A 25,621-nucleotide genomic window follows, 5' to 3' on the forward strand; every position below is an offset into this window, starting at 1 on the left:
AATTTTACCTTAGATCTGAAATTGGTGGAATATTATTTTTCATATTTTCATTTGTGGTCTGTCCCATGCAATTACTATTTAGAAAATAAATCCCTTTGAGAAAAATTTATTGAGACATTTACAAGAGAGAAAACTGTAAAATGATTGATATCTACTAAGCAAACAGCCACGATGCCAAAAACAATTTTTTGGAGGGAGTCTATGTGTGTGTGTATGCATGTGTGTGTGTGTGTGTGTGTGTGTGTTTCCAGCTTCCATCACGGAATTTAATTGATTTCATTTAAGATTTACTATGACAAGGATTGTACTCGACCATTTAATACCTTGCTCTTTTCTGTGGTTTTCATCAAAGGTGACTAATGTTAAATGCTTAAACATTGAAAATTTATTATTTATTCTTGTTATGGGAATTATTACAAAAGCAAAATTAATTAGAAAAACAGATAATCCTATTTTCCCTTCTGGGACCAAATGTGTTTATTTAGTATGGGTAAATGTGGATCTTCAGCTCCTGGCCTGCAGAGTGTAGGGGGACCAAGCAACTGTCTGAGGGGTAATCGCCCTTGATTTAAGCTGCTTGGATCTGGATTGTGGTGTAGAGAGGAGGTCCTGGGGTGTGGAGGTCTCAGAGAACGCATCCATCTAATATCTCTGGAAGCTGAGAAAACTCCAGTTTGGGATGAAAGCTCCCCTGTCTTGTGGCAGAGTCCTATTGTGGCAAAAAGTCCAGGAGTCAAGTGACTAAGAGGAAACATGACCAGGCAAAGGAAACAAAGCAGTCAGAAGATTCCAACATTAGACTCCTATTTGGGGGACAAAAAGGGGCAAAGCATTGAACAAGAGGAAGACAGTGAAGTTGGAACTCCTGCACCAAAAGCTTCAAAGGAAAATACGAGCTGGTTACAGGTCATAGAGGACCTTAAAAAGCAGATAAGAGAAGTGGAGGAAAAATTGTGATGAGAACTGAGAACAATGCAAGAAAATTAAGAAATGAGAGTCAACAGCCTGACTGAGGAAAATAACACCTTAAAAAATAGACTAACTCAAATGGCAAAGGAGGCTAAAAAATGCAATGAGGGAAAGAATGCCTTAAAAAGCCGAATTTGCCAGATGGAAAAAAGAATCTCAAAAGCTCACTGAGGAGAATCATTTATTTGGAATTAGATTGGAGCAAATGGAAGCTAATAACTTTATGAGAAATCAAGATGCTATGAAACAGATCAAAACAAATGAAAGAATAGAAGGCAATGTGAAATATCTCATGGGAAAAAACACTGACCTGGAAAATAGATCCAGGAGAGATAATTTAAAAATTATCGGACTACCTGAAAGCCATGATCAAAGAAAGAACCTAGAAATCATCCTCCAGGAAGTTCTCAAAGAAAACTGCCCTGATGTTTTAGAAGCAGAGGGCAAAATAGAGGTTGAAAGAATCCACTGATCACCTCCTGAAAAAGAACCCAAAAAGAAAACTCCTAGGAATATTATAGCCAGGTTCCAAAATTCCCAGATTAAGGAGAGAATATTGCAAGCAGCCAGGAAGAAACAATTTGAATACTGTGGAAACACAATCAGGATAACCCAGTATCTGGCAGCTTCTACAATGAGGTATCAAAGGGCTTGGAATATGATATGCCAAGGTCAAAGGAGCTGGCATTAAAACCAAGAATCATCTACCCAGCAAAACTGAGTATCATGTTTCAGGGGAAAATATGGTCATTCAGTGGAATAGAGGACTTTCAAGCATTCTTAATGAAAAAATCAGAGTTGAATAGAAAATTTGACATTCAGATAGAAGAAGCAAGAGAAGCTTGAGAAGGTAAACAGGGAAAAGAAATCATAAGAAACTTATAAAAGTTGAGCTGTTAACATTCCTACATGGAAAAACAATAGTTGTAACTAGTAAAACTTTTCTCAGTATGAAAATAGTTGAGGGGAATAGAATTATATATATATATATATATATATATATGAGGGTATATGGGCATATGAATACTATGTGTATATATGATTACAGGTATACATAGATAGAGGGCACAGGACCAATTTAACAGGAAAGCATGATATTTAAAAGGTGAAATTATGAAGTGAGAGAGGAATATAATGAGAGGAGATGGGGAGAGCGAGGATGGGACAAACTGTCTCATATAGAAGAGACAAGGGAAAATGGTTACAATGGAGGGGAAGAACAGGAAGGCAAACAAGAATGGGTCAACCTTATTCCCATTAAATTTGGCTGTGGGAGGGAATGAAGTGTACACTAAGTAGAGTATCTCACCCTACAGGAGAGTAGGGGTTAAGGGGATGAGAGGGATGGCAGGCTGGGGCGTGGGGAGGGAAGTTGGAAGCACCCACTTTTGAAAAGGGACGGGATCAAAGTAGAGAATAGAACAAGTGGGAGGTGGGAGAGGAGGGAGGGAAATATAGTCAGACTTTTACAGTATATCTACTATGTTATTGTTTTGCATTAGCCACACATGTACAACCTATACTGAACTGCTTATCTTCCCAGTAAGGCTGGGTGACAAAGGAGGAAAGGAATGAATCAGCAATTCAGTTTTAAAATCAAATGTTTAAATATATATTATTAAATATATACATATATATTACAGGGAATATCCTGTGGGACTGCTATTTTGAGGCGGTGTGTAGGGGAAAAACAGGGAGAAAATTTGTAACTTAAAATTTGTTGGAAATTAATGATGTAAATCAGAAGTTAATAAAGCATTTGAAAAATGAAAAAAATAAAGACAAAAAAAAATACCAGCAACTAGTAGTTGGTATGTTTTTTCTTTCCTCCAGGCTCCTATTTCCTCAGACAGCTGACATTTATTAGTTGTGTGACTTTGGGCAAGTCAGTTTACCTCAATTGCTTTGTCAAAAAAAAACATGGAAAATTTATAAAGAATTGGTAAAGTGGCACAGGAGAGGAAAAAGATAAGAATTAAATTGATTTCTACAATGGGAGGAAAATACATTCTGCAAACTATACACCAGAAATTTTAACTTTTATTCATGAAAAAAGTCTGCACTGTATTATTAAACTTATTTTAATATCTAGAAACGTAAGTTATATATCTCTATGTATCTCTGTCTATCTGTGTCTTTCTTACACGCACACACAAACATACACACATTTGTCTTCTTGATACATAGATCATGGCTACCTAAATTAATATATTTATTGTACAGGATGACTAATGTAGATATAAGTAATGTAAAGTAAATAAGAAATTCTCATATATTCATCAAAGAAAAGATGGAGAGATAAGGATTGGGCTATTGTGTAATTAGAGAGATTTACATACATTGAGTCACTACATCCACAGTGTTTTCAGTAATTCCTTTCAATGTCTACTTGAAAGTCTCTAGTAAAGTGTCCTAGAAATCTATCTCTGATCCTGTGTGAAATATACATTTTACATATATAATGTAAAGAACATGTGTGTATATATGTATATATACAAACTCCATGGTAAGGTGAAGTCCTAGATAGTATCTTTATAAAGTTTTCAGGTGTCATAGACTGGAAAGTATAGCTAACTCTTGGGGAGAAAGAATCATGATTTTAAAAAATCTCACAGGCTAAAATATAAGATCAATCTAATACAACAAATGGGGATAATGAATCAATTTAATATATTCAATATAGGGAGGCATATCTACCCCCCAAATTAAAAAATTCTAAGGTACTAATTAACTTCAATTTCAATTTTTCCAGTGCAGTGACAAGATAGAAAAAAATCTAATAAGATAATTAAGAGAGAAATAGATAAGGACGATAGTTTCACTGTACTCTCTCCTGATTGTAGTTCTTCTGAAGTCTTATAGTTTGAGTCCTTGCAAAATGAAGATGGTGGAATTAATTAAGATTGTATAACATAAAAAGAATAGACTTAATGAAGTGGCATGATAGCTATCTTCAGGTACTTAAAATGCTTAAAAAGAGAATGATTCTGCTTAACCACAGGGAGTAAACCTAGGAAAAATGGTTGGAAGTTGTAAACATAAAGAGTATTTTTAAATTTATAAGCAATACATCTGTAACATTAGAACAATGCCGAAGTGTAAAGAGATGTCAAAGAAGTCATGAATTCTCTCTCTGGTAGTATTTAAGTAAGGCATGCATTATTACTTTATATGTTGTATGGTGGTGCCTTTTTCAGGAATTAGTTGAGTGGACATCTCTTCCAACTCCGATATCTTGTGATTATGTAAGGCTAGAATGATAAGTTGAGCCAGTTGATGGAAGTTCTTAAAGATACCACTAAGTATATCAAGCTTTATTAAAAATTCAAAGGAAAACCAAAGAATGTGTCTTATTAGAAGAGTTGAATCACTTAAACTGTACTTACAAAGACTGACCTAGTTTACCAGATGAATTTGGGTGAGAGGAAGAGACTGGAGGCAGGGAGACTTATAGAAGGAACAATTATTATATTTCAGGTAAAGGAAATTGAGAGGACTTGTGGCAACAAGAATGTGATTCAAAGACTCCTGAGCCAAAGATAATAAGAGTAGCAATATTTTTATTCTATCATTTTAAAGAGGTGAATTAAAATATAGAAAAATATAAAGGCAATTGTATTTCCATAAGTTTTTGTTTTATAGTAAATGAATGAATTAGGAACCCCATTTCCCTGGGGGTAAAAGACACATTGAGTTATTAGAAAATTTGTATTTTATTACAAAGAATACCAAGATGCAAAGTTTAATTTACCTTATGGAGAAGAGAAAAGTGGTACAACTATAAAGAAGAATAAATTTCATATAACAGATTTTGAAAAACTTAACAAATTAAATCACTTTCTAAAACTGAGAAATTGGAGTATTTTCTGTGGTTTTTCCATTTTGCTGCTGAAGGCTTTATAACTTTGTAATAACCCCATTTAAAATTATTATGGCTATAAATAAATAGCAAAAGAGATGATGTCATTCACTTCTCATACTCATGTCATGCAAATAAATTCTCACATAGAAAGAGAGATAATTTACAAATATGTCTCTTCAACATGATGTTTTATGGTGGATAAGGGTAGCAGAAGGATTCTCTTCATTTAAGATTATTAATTTTGTTAAAATTATATATAATTTGTCAACTTAGGTAAGTTAGCCCGTAACCACAGACACAACATCTGTGGAAGAAATTACTTTAGGCTTAACAGAAATTGGGCTCTATTCAATTATTAATTTTACAATTACCAAGTCCCATGTATTTCAAAAAGAAGCCTTGAAATCTCAAAGAAAAAAAATCTACTCATTATTACCCTTTTCAAAATGTCAAGAACCACCTCAGAGGACTGAGCAATTGCAGTTTTTCCCCCTTTCATTGCTTTTCCAAATAAGAAAACAAACAAGTTTACTTGTGGACCCAAAAACTTAAACATCTTCGATATAGAGATCAAAGTTGAGCACCCGACTTCCCTGCTGAGACTTTTTTTGGGAGGTGATGACACATTCTTGTTTTTTTCTCATGATTGTGGATATTTTCTCCAAAGGTGATTATTACACTTCCTCTATATCTAAACATTATGTTGTCTAGATGTTTCCCCTCCCCCAGTCCTTTAATTCATGACTGATGTTTGCATAATGTGCTAGAAGACTTCTTTGCTTTCTCTTGATATCATGAGACTACCAGTAGATCATGAGGATGGTCTATTGTTTTGCCATCACTCTCAGCATATTACAAGCATAGTGTTATTTGACCAGAGTAATTATTTTGGGGAGAGAGAAAGCAGAACCATATATTATTATTAAGATGAAGAAGTTTTTATCAGCAAAAGGAAGATCACATAAATAAAAATATTGATCCAATGAATAAGACTTTAACAATCAGTTTTCAAGTCCCTACTATATACAAATCAATTTTCATAGTACAATCAGGAAAACATAAGTAGAAAATACTTTGAAAAGGAAGAGAGAGCAATCAGAAACTTACCTTGGAGTATTTCTAGATTGTGCAAAAACAGTTGAGTAGTTGTGTGGAGACCAAGTCAACTATATGTTTAATTGACCCAGATAAAGAGGTAGTCTAGTACATATACACATGAAGTCTCTTGGAGAATTTATCATCTGTGGAAGAAATATCAAAGCAATGCATGTGGGGCTATATGGGGATGATGACTTGGGAATAATTGCAATGAATAGTGGCATGGACTAGCAGTAGCAATCCAGTATCTATATGTAGGATATGAGGCACACATTCTCCCCATCATTCTGTGGCAAAGTCCTATTTCTTCTTTGTTTGTCATGGCTCTGCCTATGACCTGGTATATAAAACAGAAGTTTTGGTGTAAATACAAAACATTTTTAAGCAATTGGGGTTAAGTAAGTTGCTCAAGTTTACACAGCCAGGTATTTCTGGGTGTGGTGCTAAGTATCACAGCCCAGGTTCGATCCCAGGTCATCCCGATTCTGGGGCCAGTGCTCTTACTGCACCACCTGGACACCTGTAGTAGCAAGCACCCCAGCTTTCCCAGGGTGGCTGCTAGCACAGGTTCTTGGATCTGCTTTGATAAAGGAAAGCAACTCAAAATGGGTTAACAAGCTTACTTTAATCAGTCAGACATATATCGTTTACCTTGTTCAGGGGAAAAAGGTCAGCACCCCGAACTTCAAAGTATACAGGCAGAATTATCAAGACGGAAACAGATCAAGTTTCAACAGATTTCCAAACTGTCCAATCATTACATCCATACCCAGTCAACATCTGGGTTTCCACATCTGGGTTTTTCAAAGCCGGGGGACTCTCAACAACGGTTTCCCAGAATTCAGATCAAATCACAGAACACTTCTCAAAGTGAGCCCCCAAAACAAAGCTACACATCAGGGCTTATATAGCCTTCTCCTGACTCAGAGAATGTAACAATCTTTTGGACCCACTGGCCAATCAAAAAGTATCTACTGAAAAACAAGCCTCCCACCCCAGGCTTCAGGTGCACTTTAGCCTAGGGGCAGGGAAGATCTTCCAAATTTGCATTCCCATTACAACACCCTTATACAAAACATTTTCAAGGATGTAGTTATGAATGGAGTGCATTCCAGGAATGACAGTGCCAGCTTATACAATGATGTAGAACAGTGCTCTGCACATAGTCATTGCTAAAGAATTCTCACTGATTGACTGAATAGAAAATATAATTAAAAGGGCCAGCTAGGTGGAGCAGTGAACAGAAAACTGGCCCTGGAGTCTGGAGGACCTGAGTTCAAATTCGGCCTCAGACACTTAACACAAAAATCTGGCTATGTGACCTTGGGCAAATCACTTAGCCCCAATCGCCTTGCCCTCCTCCCTCCAAAAAAAAAAAAAAAAAGAAAAAAACAATGAGAATTTTTTTTTTAATTCATATGCCCATATGACTGGGACAAAGAGTGGATGAAAGGGAGTAATATGAAATAGCAGCTAGAAAGGTATATGTGAACCTCACTGTGGAGAGTATTGAAGACTGACCGCAGAATTTGCTTTTTCATTCTAGGGCCACAAAATTTTTTTGATCAAGTGAGTGACATGCTCATACTAGTGTTTTTGTGTGTATGTGTGTATGTGTATATGTGTGTGTGTGTGTACACACAAATATACATGTGACTTAGATTTTCTAAGAACAGGTGGTATAGTGGATAAAAATACAAGAATGGGGGTTGGGGTGGCTAGGTGGTGCAGTGAGTAAAGGGCCAGCCCTGGAATCAGGAGGCCCCGAGTTCGTTTCCGGACTGAGACACTTATCACCCACACAAAAATACTGGCCATGTAACCTTGGGCAAGTTACTTAACCCCAATTGCCCCCCAAAAGGCAAAAAAAAAAAAAAGAATGGGAGAACATATAGGCTATTGTAAATCAACTTGAATGGAACTTAAAATTCTTTGAGAAGAGAAATGAGATAACACTGGAACCAAATTGTAGATTACTTAAATGTCCTCCATTCACCAAGATCTAATCCATTGGTTATCACTCTTCCTTTGTGATATGTCTGTTTTCATTTTGAACTTTTGTTTCTTGAATAAAATTCTTTATGCCAAGTTTCATTACAATTCCATATTTATATCGTACATTTAAAAATAGTAATAAGCTTTTAATAATATTTATGTTTCTGACTCATGGAACACTATGGTATCTGAAGAACTGAAATTAAAACTGTCTCAAGAACAATGAATAGGTATGTAGTGGGCATAAACTTGTGTACCAATGGAGCTGAAAAATTATTTATTAACCAAGAGCAAACTATTAATGATGTTTGAACAAAACATTGACATGACTAGATTTATGTGTTAGAAAGTTTATTTTGTGAATGATAGGTTGAACACATAAAATAGAGAGAGTTGAGTCAAGATGGCAGAGTAGATTTAGTGACCTATCTGACTTCTCACAACACTCCTCTCAGGAAAAAAAAAAACAAACTTTAAAATAATGCCTTGAACCAAATTCTGGAGTGGCATAAAGTTAACAAAAGGTCAGAATGTGACATATTTCTACCTTATGGCAATTTAAGAGGTCAACAGGAAAGGTCTGTGAGAAATAGGCAGGAGCCAGAGTGGAGTGCATTAAGTAAAAACATTAGCAACGGTCCTTGAAGGTGTTCAAGATAATAACAGCAGCAGATTTGGGAGCTCTCATCCCAGAGACAGTAAAAGGAGTCCAAAAATTGGTCAAAAAGATATTATAGGAGACCTTTTTCTGGCACTGGGTGCTGCTGTTTTCAAAGATAATTCTGAGGATTGTATTTTGGTGCTTCCAAGGTGGTATGTGACCTGTGGATAGGTGTGGCCACTGCTCTCATGGTCAACTCTCTGGTTTGTTACCCTCCCCCTCTGCATCTGCAGGAATGAGAGTTCCTTTTGACCCTGTAACTGGTACCAGGTGCCTTGCTTCCCTGCACCAACACATGCTAATTCTTTTCTCTGCCTTGGAACTATGACCAGGTCTCCTCCTCCCTTCTGGATGACGAGTTTTCCTCTCTTCCCTGGAAATGTGACCCAGAACTCTTTGTAGCTAATATATTCACAAATCATGTCAGAACCTGCACAAAGCTTTTATAAAACAGAAGTAGGTCTTTCACTAACAATACGTTTCCGAATTACTTTGAGTTGCAAAGGGCAGAAATACCAGTTAAATAGACTGTTAAATAGTTATTGGACCTGGTGGTAGGAATGCAAAATAAAGTATACTTACCTCAAGTTTTAGTGTACTGGGTGTGATTCTGGATATTATTTTGCTCTTCTTGTTATCAGCTTATGCCATTCCTTCTCTGAAAGAATGCATTTTGCTCACCTCTCACAAGCAAAAAGAAAAAGGAAACATTGCAGAAAATGAGTATTGAGTATTTTTTATAATTTGCGAAATGACAAAACTTTGATAGTTTGTGTGTGTGTGTGTGTGTGTGTGTGTGTGTGTGTTTGGGGGGGTGGTGATGGTAAAGTTTAATCCTCAGAATTTCAGGTAAATGAGTAAGATGCCTGAAAACCAGTCCCATACATTCATTTTATATTTGGATTTTTTTCCCCTTAAAGTCACATGCAATATTTTTTTTGTAGAACAAGCAATGTTTCCTATCTTGTGAAGGGTAGTACGAGATAAAATTCATATAGGCCAGTTATTTCCATGGAAAAATTAGTTTGTGTGTTTGTTGAGACACTCCATTTTAAATCTTAGGGAAAGTGAAATCAGAAGAATATAGATGCTTTTTACATAACAATTCACTTTTTCTTTCTATTTATTTATTTCTCTGACTTTTATTTATTAATAAATTCATTTTCAATTGCCTGTCCCACAGTTATGGGTCTTGTCCTTAAATACTCATTCTTGCCATAGAATATTTTCAAGTGTCAGTGGCTAATACATTTTCAGAGGCAAGCACTCTGTTCTCTGTGTTATTCCTCCAAGGTGCCAATTTTATGAAATAAAAAATGGTCGGGTTAGGAATAGCCAACCTTCTACTTCTTCCTATTATTGCCAGCTCAGTTGCTGTCATTACATAAAATATGAAATTTGAATGGTTACCAAGAACATTCCTGTGTACTCCAGCCATAACTTTGTTCTCTAGTCACATCCTACTCAACTATTCTCAGGCAATTCTGAGATAAATAGTATAAAAGGATCACAGGGCCCCCATTGCTCACAGGCTTCCTTAACTGTGTATTTTCCCAAAAATGCAAGTTTTGGAAAGGAATCCATGGGACCCCATGGTTCTTCAATATCATTCTTTTGGATTTGACTCAACAATCTGTAATTCAGATTTCCAACAGGCTCGATATTGATAAAATAATACCCTTCCAAACCTTTCAGTAAGAAACAGAATTAACAGTACTAGCAGAAGTTGAGATTTCAGACCTGACTCACTATAGTTATGTAAAAATCTTTATCACTGATGAAAATGTATTTTGTGATAAGACATGCTAGTATATATTACAAATTTTGACTTCTAGATAATTCAGAAAAACACTCAAAAGTTTTTGTCTTATGAAAGTCTCCTTTCCTATAGGTTTGAAGGACATTAAACATTTCTGTGATAAGAACTTCTTTGCTGTGGTTTTTTTATTTAAATGATAAGAGATTCCTCCCCTCCCCCAGAAAGGCTCTATTAGACAATACAGACAGACAGTTCTGCAGTCTTTCTCTCTAATATGCTTCAGATTGCCTGTTATGAAAAAAATGATTTATGAATACTAATCTGTTGGGCAACAGGACACTTGGGAATGTGTAGGTATTTACCATAAAAGGATCTAGAAGTGGATCCCTACAAAACAAAGACAAAATTACGCTTGTGGAAAAGAAGTATTTAATGGGACACCAAATTTTGGGTCATAGGGAAATAGGTACTTCATATAAAACATACAGATTGATAAAAATAATCTATATATAATGAAAACAGAATTATTATCAATAATCTTAAAATATAATATAAACTACTTTTCCAGGAAAGAGAATTAAAGTGGATAAAACTGATACCTATCTTTGTTCCATCAAGGCATACTTGTAAAGAAAGCCATGTGGAATTCACAATGAGATCACAAGAGGGAGAAGCAGACAGATTGAGACAAAGCAAGACACAGAGAGACAGGGACACAGAGATAAGAGAGAAAGAGAAAGAGTTTGATAGCACAAAGGATCATAAGATCCAAGAAAAAATATGCATCCTCGGCCTTTACCAACCCAAAAAAAATCCTCTTAACCACTAAACTTCTAAACTGCTCATAAATTGAGTGTATCATACAATCCTTGTTGCTTCATGCTCCAAAAAGGAAGAGACAATTGAGAAAGACATTCAAAGAAAAACTTGTTCAACTTCCAAACCACAGGGAAAGAAAAAAAGGGTAAACAGAATCATCAAGAGCCAGAGGTAATACCCAACACATTTAAGTTTTAAATTCTTTCTTACCACTACTTGTTAATTTGTTTTGCTATTATTGTCCCTCCTTGCTGGGATGAAAGACTATTTCCCATATCCACTCCAAAGTTGAGGAAATATACGTTACCTATGTTTGAAGGTTTGCCAACTCCGAACATCATTGAATGTGATGTCATTATTCTAAAGAAAAAAACTCCATTTTGAATAAAGATTATATATCCTATTAAAAATTCAAAACCATCCCTTCTAAATGACTCGTTGCATTTGGATCATTCTTTTGTAAAACCTGTAGTCAACTAAGAAAGAACTAGGTAGTTCTATACCTCTCACCTCCATTTTCAAACACCTAAAAAAGGAATTTGGTATAAATTGCTAATTATTAAGTTTAAATGATGAATATGCTCCAGAGTCCTTGGAATACTAGCCATCCTAAAGTCAAGATTTGTGATAACACTTTCATACCATTGTGCATTTTATGAAATATTTAACTGAAAATTTGGAAATAGTTAACATTCTACCTACTTAGTTAATCTGCTACTCCTCTTTCTGAAAGCATTAGTACTCTCACCTCTAAAAGTTTGTTTTACCACATTAAATATTATCATTATGCCCCTTGTATTTCTTCCTATGTTAAATTCCATACATTTACACTGCTGTACACTATTTACATGTATGTGCACTGTAGCCTCTATTTAGAACTATTCACAGAAAATTAAAGAATTACAAAGCCTTCCAAGTATTATATGAAATGGGTGTGGCTGCCATTTTTACTATGATTTGTATTTTCTAATAATATGTAAATAATTTTCTGACTTTTTTTTAAGTTTGAGTTCACAATACCACCAATAGTCCTTCAGTGTTTCAATTTTCCACATCCCTTCCAACATTTATCGTTTTCTTTTTCTATCATAAATAGCTAACCTGATAGGTATGAGGTAATTACTTGGAGTTATTTCAATTTGTGTTTCTCTTATCAATATTTATTTAGAGCACATTTTCCTACCACTACAGATATCTTTTTATTTATTCTTCTCAAAACTGATTGTTTATAGCTTCTGACCATTTATCAATTGGATAATGACTAGTATTCTTATAAATTTGAATAATTTCTCTATGTATTTGAGAAATGAGACCATTATCAGAGAAAATTGGTGTAATTATTTTCACAGTGGTGATTATTGTGTATTTCCATCCTTTCTATTTTTTCCTCTGTTTATCCTTCTCTGTCACTCTCCCTTCACTTCCCTCTTCCCCCATGCCGCCTCTGACTTTATAGTAACGTATTCCTCAGTGCCTGTACATCTCATTTCCCAGTTACACATAAAATAATAATAATAATATATTTTAAATATTTTATTTTAAAATTTTGAATTCCAAATGCATTCTCTTCCTTCCTCATCACCCACACTCACTGGGAAGATAAGCAATTCAATATAGGTTGTGCATGTGTAGCTATGCAAAACATTTCCATAGTGGATTCATTGTGAAAGAATGACTACATTTCCCTCCATCCTATCCCACCCCCATACTTATTCTATTCTGTACTTTGACCCTATCCATTTTCAAAAGTGTGTGCCTCCAACTTCCCTTCCCCCACCCTGCCTGACCTAACTTATATTATGCCCCCTCTCTTGCCCTACCTTCTAATCTCCTGTAGGGTGAGATACCTTATTTAATGTGTATGTCATTCCCTTCCTAAGCCAAATTCAATGAGAATAAGGTTAACTCCATTTTACCTTCCTGTTCTTCCCCTTCATTGTAACAATTTTCCTTTGTCTCTTCTATATGAGATAATTTACCCCATTCTGCCTCTCCCCATATCCTCTCATTATATTCCCCTCTCACCTCTTAATTTCAGCTTTTAAGTATCATCCCATCCTGTTAAATTGGTCCTGTGCCCTCTATCTATGTATACCTGTAGACATATATACACACACTCACAAATGTATTCATATGCCCATATACCCTCCTATATAGACATATGTATGTCCTATATACACATATGTGTGTATAAATATTTAAATATATATGTGTGTGTATACATATATATACATTTCTATTCCCTTCAACTATTCTTATACTGAGAAAAGTTTCATAAGTTAAAATTATCATTTTTTCATGTAGTTCATAAGTTGTTCAACTTTGATAAGTTCATCATGATTTCTTTTCCTATTTTACCTTCTTATGCTTCTCTTGCTTCTTGTATCTGAATGTCAAATTTTCTATTCAACACTTTTTTTCATACACAATGCCTGAAAGTCCTCTATTCGACTGAATGACCATATTTTTTCCCTGAAACATGATACTCAGTTTTGCTGGGTAGGTGTTTCCTGGTTTTAATGCCAGCTCCTTTGACCTCTGGAATATCATATTCCAAGCCCTTCAATCCCTCAGTATGGAAGCTGCCATATCCTGTGTTATCCTGATTGTATTTCTCCAATATTGAAATTGTTTTTCCTTGCTGCTAGTAATATTTTCTCCATGATCTGAGAACTCTGGAACCAGGGTATAATATCCCTAGGAATTTTCTTTTTAAGAAATTTTTCAGAAGGTGATCCCTGGATTGTTTCAACCTCTATTTTACCCTCTGTTTCTAAAACAACAGAGTGATTTTCCTTGAGAATTTCTTGAAGGATGATTTCTAGGTTCTTTTTTGATCATGGCTTTCAGGTAGTCTAATAATTTTTAAATTATCTCTCCTGGATCTATTTTCCAGGTCAGTGGTTTTTCCAGTGAAATATTTCACATTCCCTTCTATTTTTTCACTTTTTTTTGATATGGTTAATAGAATCTTTATTTCTCATAAAGTCACTAGCTTTCATTTTCTCCAATCTAATTCTGAAGGAATGATTCTTTCAGTGAGTTTTTCAGATTCTTTTTCCATATGTCAAATTTGGCTTTTTAAGGCATTCTTCTCCTCATCGCCTTTTTGAGTCTCTTTTGCCATCTGAGTTTGTCTAATTTTTAAGCTGTTATTTTCTTCAGTCAGGTTGTTGACTCTCATTTCATATTTTTTTTGAATAGTTCTCATTTCTCTTCCCAATTTTTTCTCCATTTATCTTATTTATTTTCAAAATCCTTTTTAAGCTCCTCTGTGACTTATAACCAGCTCATATTTTTCTTGAAAGCTTTTGGTGCTGGAATTCTGATTTGCTGTCTTCCTCCTGTTACATGCTTTGATCCTTTTTGTCCCCAAAATAGGAGCCTAATGTCGGAATGCTCTGCTTGTTTTGCTTCCTTTGCTTGCTCATGTTGCCACTCAATTACTTGAATTTTGAGCCTTTTGCCACAGTAGAACTTTGCTTTGATCCTTTTTGTCCCGAAATAGGAATGTAAATTTGAGCTACTCTGCTTGCATTGCTTCCTTTGCTTGCTCATGTTGCCACTCAACTGTTTGACTTTGGGTTTTTTGCCACAGTAGGACTCTGCTACCAGACAGGGGAGCTATGTCCCAAGCACTGGGGTTTTCTCAGCTGCTGAAGGTATTATTTGGGTGCCCTCTCTGAAGCCTTCACATTCTCTGGCAAGCTAGTCACACACTCCAGGACCTCCACCCTAGACCACAATCCAGATCCAATCATGTTAAACCAAAACAATTGCCCCTCAGACTGATCGCTTGGTCCCCCTACAATTTGCAGACCAGGATTTCTGAAGCAGCCAGGAGGTGGGCAGCTGGACAGCTGTGGAGCCTCAGCAGCTTCTTACCCCAGGGGCAAAAGCCAACCACACTACTGAATTTTCAGGTCCCAAAGTCCACACTATACTGACCTCTAACTTTGTCCTTAGCATCTATAGGTTGATAATTCTGGAAACTACCACAGCTGCTAGTGATCTTAAATCTCTCCAATGGGCAGATGGTCAAGCTGCCCTGAGGCTAAAATCTCAGGCTTACAAAGGGCTGGGCTTGGCTCTCAAAGCCCTGTGCTAGATGCTTCCTGTCCTCAGCAGGACATAAGCTTCTCTGTGTCATTTTGTGGGTTCTGTAGCTTCAAAGTTTGTTCTAGAGTCATTCTGTACATGAATTGGAGGAGGTGTTTCTACTCTGCCATCTTGACTCTTCCCTCCCTTTTCTAATTTTAAGGTGTTTTCTTTGACATATTTTTTGCATCTTCCTTATCAAGTTTTGACTTGTTTTTCATGATTTTCATGCTTCACTCTCATTTTTCTTCCCTATCTTACCTCTACCTCTCTTTTTGACTTTTAAAATCCTTATTGTGCTCTTCAAGGAATTCTTTTTAAGGCTTAAGATCAATTCACATTTTTCTATGAGGTTTTGAATGTTATTTATTTTGATTTCTCTCTCCTTTTCTGAGTTTTTATTTTGATCTTCTCTGAAATATTCTTAAGTTTGTTTGGTTATGTATGTATTTGTGGTTGTTTATTAATATTTCCAGTCTTTTAATTTAATATTAAAGTTGGATTATATCCCTGTGGTGTCGGGGTCACTCACCTAATCTTTGGGTTTTTCGTGTTGCTGTTTTCAGAGCTAGTTCAGGTCATTAAGGTCATTTGATATATGGCAAGGTATAATCACTGCTCTCCTGACCAACACATAGCTCTGCAAGTTACCAAAAACACTGTCTTCTACTTTGGAACTGTGAACAGGTTCTTTGCTCTGGTTAGTGCTCCTCCTTCCTCTCACACTTCGATCTGGAACTGCATATGGACAATACAATAAAATCCTGCCAATAGTGCCAGCAAAAGTACCCAGTAACTTCCTTCTGAACAGTTATTTAACCCCCTTACCATCTGTGGACTTACAGCTCCAGAAGCCTTGGCCACTGATACATGTGCCCCCAAGGCCTGCTGCTGGCTTACTGGGTGAAGTCAGTGCCACACTGTATTCCATTCTCACCCCAGTGAGATGGACCTTTCCTTTCAACCTTCTAAGCTTTCTTGGGTTGGAAAATTCTGTCATTTTGTCCTTTATTGGTACTGCCGCTCCAGAATTCATTTTTAGGTGCTATTTTAAAGTTCTTTGGAGGAAAATGAGGGAAATTTCAGGTGACTTCCTGCCTTTACTCCAGTATTTTGCTCCTATTTTTTTTAAGCAGTCCCCCTATGAGTAGTTGATTCATATTCTTTTTCATGTTTGAGAACACATGGATCCAAGGGCCAAATCAATGAATATAATTAAAAAATAAAGAAAATATTCATTTACCATTCCATATAAAACTATTAGCAATATTCAAATGAAACCAAACCTATTTTATAAGTTCAATTCATTTCCAATTTACTTTGAACTCTGTAAGGATTGTGACTTATTGGAATTTGCATTTCCCTTCTTCATGCAAGAATCAGAACTTATAATACAAGAGATTGAAAAGTTAATGGATGAGGAAATAAAGACAAAGAGTGTAGAAAAACTATTTGAGGATGAATTAGTATCTATATCCATGCATAAAGTATTCATATGAGGGAGTTCATACATCTGTAGAAGCAAAAACATTTATGACCTTTGAAAGTGCCCAGGCTTTTTAGAATTTTTATTATTTTAAAATATCCTGACAATAACTTTCAGCTGCTACAATTTCTCTTAATATTATTAACAACACTACCAAATATGCGTGAATGGATTCTCTACTCATTGATGTTTACAATCAATATAAATCAGAACAAATGTACTTAAAATATTCTGTTCCTCCTGATTTTCAAACAAACTTCTTCAATCTTCCTCCTTAAAAGAAATCCTGCACTTTACTTTGGGTTTGTTAATTATTAAATTCCACAAATGAAAATACATTGAAAATTCTGAATATAGCCTCCATAGCACAACTCATTGTTAGAAAGAATTATCTGTATTGGGAAATATGGCAATACTATATTGTCATGATGCTATAAGTTATCTATGAGCATCTTTCCAAATCTTGTATTTTCCATCTGACTTTCTATTGTTTAACTTACTCTAATTTATGTATGATGTAAGACACAACCCAACAAAAATGACTCCGGGAAACAATTGGCAACCTTACTTTGCTTTGCACTTGAAAAACAAAAACATTGTAAATTAACCAAAACTACATGAAGAAGCCTATAAAAGAGAATTATTTTATGGTAATGTTTACAGTCTTTTAGAGAATGGTTGTAATCTTCTCTTCCAGGTATAATAAACTGCCAGATTATTAAAAAAAAAACTTGAAAAATATGGCAGGTTATCATGATTAATGCAGTCTACTCTAGAAGATACATATTTAAATGTTTTCTTAGATTGCAAAATAAGAGAAAGAACATTTTATACTTCACCACAAAACAATACAAATATTATATTTTGTCCTTTATTAGGAAATATGAATGTAATACCATAACTTCAAAGCTAAATCTTTCAACATATTTTTCAATTTTAAAACACGTGAATGACAGTTTCTCCTTTTTTCTAGGGAGTGAATGTTAATAGATTTCTAGGGGAAAGCAGAGAAAACACAACAAAATTTCCAGTATTTTCATATATTGTGAAAGACCTAAAGACTGATCTGCAATTCAAAGTTTTGTTCAATAAAATAAACAGTTTGGCAATAAAAATACTTCCTCTCAATATTCTGTTATATGCAAGTTTACATCATACTTTGGTTAAGAAAGATGTCAATCCTCCCCAAAAAAGAGGAAGGCATAAAAAATGTATTCATAAATTACAAAAAGTAATGAAATAGATGTAAATGTTCCTGCTTTTCCAAAAAGCCCATTTTTAGATATTAGTTTTCATACATTAAATTTCACAGGATATTGCTTGAGATGATCTCTGTTCTTTTTTCCCCTGTTTCTATTGTTCAAAATCTTATTTACTTAAAAGCTATCATATGATATTGATATGCAAAATATAAGTGAGAGTACCATTTGGGGAGAATTATTTTTTGTTAAAATTATATTCTGAAAGAAGTCAAAAGTGAAATTATATTTAAGGAAATATCATTTACTCCTTTCCAGTAACTGGAATTAAACTACATGGTGATGATAAAGAAAAATAAAATAAGGTTTCCATAACAAAGAGATCAGAGTGGACAGGCTAAACATACAGAATATGAAGATATAAGAATCAAACATTCAGAATTATATTTCAGTTTTTTGTCTTCATTTCATACATCGAAGGAGGGCTGATTTATTTGTCTCTCTATATGTCTAAGAAGTACATATCACCAACCTCAAAAAGGTTTCTTTTTACGCAATTCTTATATTTTAATCTATGTCTTTCCAAAATTCTTGAAATATGATTCACTTAATATAGTAGATTTCTTCCTTTGAATTAAAAAATAATTATTATACAAATATTAATAATATGTTAACTGTGTGTTAAAAGGCATGACATATTCATCTGCATTCATAAATATTGTCTGTGTTCCACTTATCTCATATTGTTCACCATAGATGCCACAGAAAAGAAAACTGAGCCTCATAATCAATATTATTTTTTTATGGCAGTGAGTAAAATGGCATTATTAGAAGCACTTCAATTTTAAAAAAAATCAAGCCCTACAGGTATTTTCTAATTATTTCTGTACCTGAATGATTTTGTCCTTGGATCACATATCCAAGATAAATATGTGGGTAGTCTCAAAATGTTATACTTTTATGGTTATGACATAGTTTGTGGTGATATGTATTTTTCATACACTTTGTTTTTCTATTGTTTATAATAATAATTTCATTCACTTTGATAAAAACTTTAATTTGAATTATTGCACAACTTGATACAATTTATTTGATATTATATATAATAAGGGATATTTGGTTAACCATGATCACTATGTGGAATAATTATTTTGTTTGAATTTTGTGAAAAAACATCTCCCATTATATTAGCAAAGACCCTATTCACCAAAATGAATATATTAATTCCAAACGAGAGTATGCTTAATACTGAGCAGCTAGGTGGCACAGTGAATAGAACACTGGCCATGGAATCAGGAATGCCTGAGTTCAAATCCAGCCTTAGACACTTAACACAAAAACTAGCCACGTTACCTTGGGCAAGTCACTTAATCCCAATTGCCTTCCAAAAAGCAAAAAAAAAAAATTATACTTAATATCATAACTTTGCGAAGATAATAAAAAGGTATCTGCACAATTTTACTTTTTGAGAAATTTTGCAGATTTTAGATTTATGCATAGTTATACAGACATCTCATTTGAAGGGAAACTTCACAGATGCATTGGTTTCATTGTCAAATGTTTATTTATTCTTAATAGACAAGGGACTATTTTATGTTCTCTCCACCTTTCCAACATTTAAATGGTCATAAGGATTTGGCTCTTTGTAGAATGTGATTCGTGGAAGTCTGTCTATTCCTATCTTACCATTCATGTTTCATTAAAGACAAAAATCAGTTGTTATATGAAGCATTCTAATTTGTGTACATTTAAATTGATACAATAAATATTAAGTATCAGTATTTGTTAATATCTTTTCTTCTTGCCTTCTGTGATAAAATCATTTTCTTTTCCATTCTTAGACATATTGCTTTTTTCAGACATCAACAAAATTAATTTATAAATCCCTTTAAAATTATGTTACTGACCACACTTATAGATTGCTATTTGTATTTTTTGGGACTAAGTTTTATTAATTTTTTTTTATTTATATAAATTAAACACTCATTTCTTTCTCCCCCATTTCTGTTATTTCTAAGGTTGGAATTTGCTTTGCATATGTGTGTATATGCATGTGTACATATGTGTGTGCATGTGTATTTGTATATATGCACATATATTTATATCTGCATATAAGTATATTTTGCAGATATGTGGGTCAACACATGCAAGCCTGAATATACATATATACCACATTTGTATGTATATGTTTATATATTATGCATATGGGTCTATGTGTCTGCGTGTATGTATTTGGAATGGAACTTTTTTTCTTTTTTCTCAGTAGATGAGGGAGGGAAGTTGAGGAGTTGAATCTATAATTGAAAATAAAATACAAGTTGAAAAAATAGGAGAAGAAAAAGGATAAAGTTCTGTTCTGTTTCTTCTTCTTAAGTTAATTTATTAATTTTAGTTTTTGACATTCACTTTCTTAAGTTTTAAACTTTCTCCCCTTCCTCCCATCCTCCCTCCCCAAGATGGCATGCAATCTGATATAGGCCCTACACATATATTCTGATTAAACACATTTTCACATTAATAATGTCGTATAGAAGAACTATAATGAATGGGAGAAACCATGCAAAAGAAAACAAAAGAAGCAAACAAACAAACAAAAAACGAAAATAATCTGCTTTTCTCTGTATTTAGACATCCTGGTTCTTTTTCTGGATGTGGATGGTATTTTTCATCACAAGTCCTTTGGAATTGTTTTAGGTTCTTTCATTGCTGAGAAGGGCTAAGTCTATCAAAATCAGTTTTGGTACACTGTTGCTGTTACTGTGTACAGTGTTTTCCTGGTTCTGCTCACTTCACACAGCGTCAGTTCATATAAATCTTTCCAGGTTTTTCTGAAATCTGCCTGTTAATCATTTCTTATAGCACAACAGTATTCTATTATATTCACATACCACACACCTTTTTCAGTCATTCACCAATTGATGGGTATCCCTTCAATTTCCAATCTTTTGGCACCACAAGAAGAGCTTCTATAAATATTTTTGTACATGTGGGTCCTTGTTCCCATTTTATAATGTTTTTGGGATACAGCCCTAGCTCTATTATTTCTTATCAGTTTATTATATTTTTGATTTTATTTACAGAATTGTGTGTTTTCTTCATCACTGTTACAATTCATGTCATCATTTTTGCATATGAGTTTTCTTTTCAAATGTTTCTAATGCGTTTTCTCTGTTTAATATTTAAAGTATTCATCATCTTTCTCTCCCATTTTGTAAATGAGAATGTCTTCTAACACAATGCTGCCCTTGGCTACCACATGTTTATGTTTTACAAATAGGTTATATATTTGTTGGCTGAGACATTGGCTTCTTTTTTTTTTGCTTCCTCTTTTCTGTGACCATTTGAATCAGTTAATTTATATAAAAAGCAATGTTCAAGTCAATATCTTCATTTTATTTCATTCTCCCACCTTCATAAGTGAAAGTTTGTTTGAAAAGATGAGAATAATTTCTATAATTACAAAAAAGTATCTTCTCGTATTTATTCTGATGATAATGATGATGATTATGATTTCATTCATTTTCAGTTATGTTTGACTCATTGTGACACCATTTGGGGTTTTCTTGGCAAGGATATTGGAATCGTTTTCCATTGCTTTCTATGGTTCTTTTTACAAATGAGGAACTGAGGCAAAAGGGTTAAGTGACTTGCCCATGGTCACACAGCTAGTAAGTGTTTAAGACTGGATTTAGATTTATTAAGTTGAGTCTTTCTGACTTCATATATAACACTATATGCTGTGCCACCTAGCTGCCTTCCCATCTTTAATCTAGCAAAGTATATATCCAAACAATTTCAAGTAATTTGGTATTTATTTTTATCTTTCCTTTAATCAATGAAATAACAACACTGAAATAGTGGATAATGATTTTTGTTATATCTATAACAGATTGTTTATTGCCTATTTAGACATGGTCAAAATGACTTATGAGACTCTTTTGTATTTACAAGATCCAACATTTTGTACAACAACAAAAAATAATAATAACATCAATAATAATTTGCATAGTACTCACATTTTGTAATTTTTTTTTACAATGCATTCTCTTATCTGAGACTTAAAACACCTTTAAAATGGAGGCATATATGAAGAAAAATAGTGTCAAAGAGGTTCAAGAATTTACATAAAGTAATATAGGATAAATATTAATGGGGGTTTGGTCAATGTATTCTTGACTCCAAATGGAGCTCTTGATACCACATAAACTTTTCATGCTATTTAGTCTGAATATTCTTAGTACCATGGAAAACACTGGAATATCTGATTTTTTTTATTTTAAAATATATTTTCTAATATAATGCTCATTGTCCTCTTTTGCTTATTTGTCAGTGAATTCACTAAATCTTAGAGTATAAATGGATTAAATTTGGAGGATCTTATAAAACATTTCATGCAATGTTTCTGCTTATATGGTGTGTGTGAGAGAGAGAGAGAGAGAGAGACAGTGTGTTTCCAAATTGCTGTGATTTTAAAGGGAATGGTTTTCATGATCTTCATTCTGTTTCCAGATACCCATCCAGAAACGTGAAAGGCAAGGTTTTCTAGTTAGTAATGATAGGAGGCTTTTTTTTTTTCTTGTGCAACCAATTCACCAACCAATTTTGCTCTTCCAGGGGAACTTCCATGGTTTTTAGCATGTAGTTTCTTTGTGATCTACTTTCAGTTATGGTGAAAATTCTATTCTGAATTCTGCTCAAATAAATGTATTGGGGCAGCTATGAGGCACAGTGAATAAAGCATCAATCCTGGAGTCAGGAAGACCTGAGTTCAAATCTAGCCTCAGACACTTGACACACTTATTAGCTATGTGACCTTGGGAAAGTCACTTAATTGCCTTGCCTTCTCCATCAAAAAAGTTATTAATCATTCATTAAATACTTTCTATGTACTAATTAAATATTGTCACTGGGGATAAAAGGAAAAAAAAATACAAACTATCTCTGCCTTGAAGGAGATTATCTTCTCATTTTGGTTCATTCGTTAATAATACATCAACTGATTGTTTTGGGGTAATATTTTCATTAAGGTTTTGTTATTTAGCAGGGCCTATGAATTCCTTGCATAGGAAATATTGGGAGAAATATCTCTCAAAAATACATTTAAGCTCCTGTTTTGCAACTTATATTATTGGAGATTCTCCAGAAACACCAGGATGTAAAAATGACTTCAGAATGATCATACACCTTCTATGTCATTTAGACAGTTCTTTAGCATATTCATTTTAATTTTGAGGTAGGCTTTCTATCCAGTCATTAAAATAAATAAATAAAATTCTTTTTGTATGTGGACTAAGGAGTACATAATTCTTAATATTCATTCCTTCTTTTTCCTAACAAAATAATAAAATTGTTCTGCCTAATAGGGAAAACTTCAGGTAACAAGATCTATTCTTTTCACTTTGACAAAGGGATTACAATCATTTAATGACACTGTCTCAACTTTTAAAAAATTACCATAAAAATAGTTATCAGATTAGTTTAGAAGTTATATATTCATTATTTATATCAGTTATAGTGGTAGGAACACTGTTTCTGGATTCTGAAATCTGAATTTGAATGCTTATTATCTCTGTTACAAACAACAAATTACTTAATTTTCCTAGGTCCCCATTTCTGTAAAATGAGATGTTTGCACAGGCATAGTGGCTTCACTTTGATTATGATACTATGAATTCCAAGACTAGATTATTGGAATTTAGCAGGTTTGAGCTATGGTGTGCTAAACCAATTGACTATCTTCCTTAAGTCCAGCGCAAGTATAGTTAGGTACTTATAGGGTGGTTTAAAAGGTTGCCTGATGAGTCACAATCTAATCCAGGTCATAAACTGAAGCAGGTCAAATATTCTATGTTGATCAATAGCAGGATAGAAAATGTGAGTGGCCACTAAAATTCCAGCCTAGTTGAGACAGGGAGAGCCAGCCTCAAAAAAAAATAATGAGGTTGAATTAGATGCCCCCTGAAGTCTTTTTCAGCTTTAAATCTATAATTTTATGCATAAATCATGGGAGCTACAAAAAAGGGAGACATTATGGTTTTGTGAAGAACACGCTATATTCAGAGTTCAGCTAGGTTTTGAATTTCCACCTCTATTATTTATGTCCTAAGTGATCTTGAGCATTTCATTTAAATTTATTGAGATTATTTTTTATCCTTCACAAAATGAGGGTAGTCTCTAATGGAATGCCCAAGAAAATCGCTTTGTTTCTTTTCTATTCATCACATATCACTGGCTTCCAAAATTATATACACAGAATATTTATGAACTTTTCTGATGAGAAGCATCTGGAAGAGACAGCTGACAATTTGGATATCAGAAAGAGTTTCCTAAAGAATTCAAAAAAACTTTATGGATGAATAAAGTATGGAATTTTTCACAGTTAAATGTAAAGCCCTACACTTGTAACCAAAATATCAACTACCCAAATACTGAATAGGAGAGTTATAAATTGACAAAGTGTTTTATGAAAAAAAAAATTCTGGCATCTTTAATAGGTTACAAGTTCAAAACAAATAGTCAATGGTGTATTATTAGAATCAAACTTTTATTAATAAAGGAATAGTGTCCGTAATGGGAAATTTAATAATCTTGTTGTGCACTTCCCAGTATGGACCAAATCTGGACTATTATGCTCAGTTCTTTGAATAATGTTTATAGAAAGGAAAATAAAAATACTGTGTTAACAGAAGAGAGTGGCCAGAAAGGAATTTCAAAGGGATCTAGGATAATATTTGGAAATTATAGGTTGAAGAACTAGAGATGTTAACCTGGAAAAATGAAAGCTCTCATCAAATATTTGACAGAATGCCATATTAAACTAATTTTAGATCAATTATTTTTGCATTCCAGGTCGCATGAGCAACAAAATGGTGGATTATACATTTCTTTGATCCCCATGACATTTCAGATAACCTTAATACTTTAAATATTCATCAAAGATAAATTTCCATGATCTAGGACACCAGGAATCCAAAACAAAGTTTAAAACAAAATTCCCAAATCCAGGAACTAATGCTCAATGACCTTGAGCTCACTGAACATTCCTCTATCACCTTCTTACAACTAACAGGAAAACTGTACTAGTTGACTGAGGGACATGGCACAAGCTTACATGAAAGTATGGTCCTAAGCCCTAGTACCCTGTCTGTTTTCCAAGTGCCACAGAGCCCCCCAGCTACAGAATTAAGAAGTTTTCTTTGGCCTCAGCATCCACATTGGCCACGGTATTTCAGGGGCAACAGCTTACTGGGGCTGCAACTTGCAAGCATCAATGCTACAAACTCTAAACTTTCAATGGTTCTGAACTGTCTGTTGCAGAAAAAGCAAGCTTTAAATTGCTGGTGCCAAGCAAAAGAACTAAGGAAAAAAGGGACTGGGAAAATTCACAAGAACAAGACACTCCACATGTAGGGAGAGGTGCAGCACTCCACTATGCTTGAAGGAAGAGCCAAGCATCCAATTGAATCCAATTCTCACCACTGAAAAGCAAATTGGGACAGAGATCTAGGCTGGTTAACTATGAATTGTCTAGTGTCTGAGTCTGAGATTGAGATACAGCCACCAAGGAAACCACAGTCAGAGGGGAGGGAGCAAGATTTGTGTAGTAAAGAAAATGAAAGAGTAGGAGGGGACTGAAAGAACCAGATTCTAGGAAGAAGAAATCTAAAAAAAAAAA

This window comes from Petaurus breviceps, unplaced genomic scaffold, assembly GCF_028583685.1.
Source record: "Petaurus breviceps papuanus isolate PSGF00001 unplaced genomic scaffold, PetGlider_PUasm1.0 98, whole genome shotgun sequence".
Classification (NCBI taxonomy): Eukaryota; Metazoa; Chordata; class Mammalia; order Diprotodontia; family Petauridae; genus Petaurus; species Petaurus breviceps.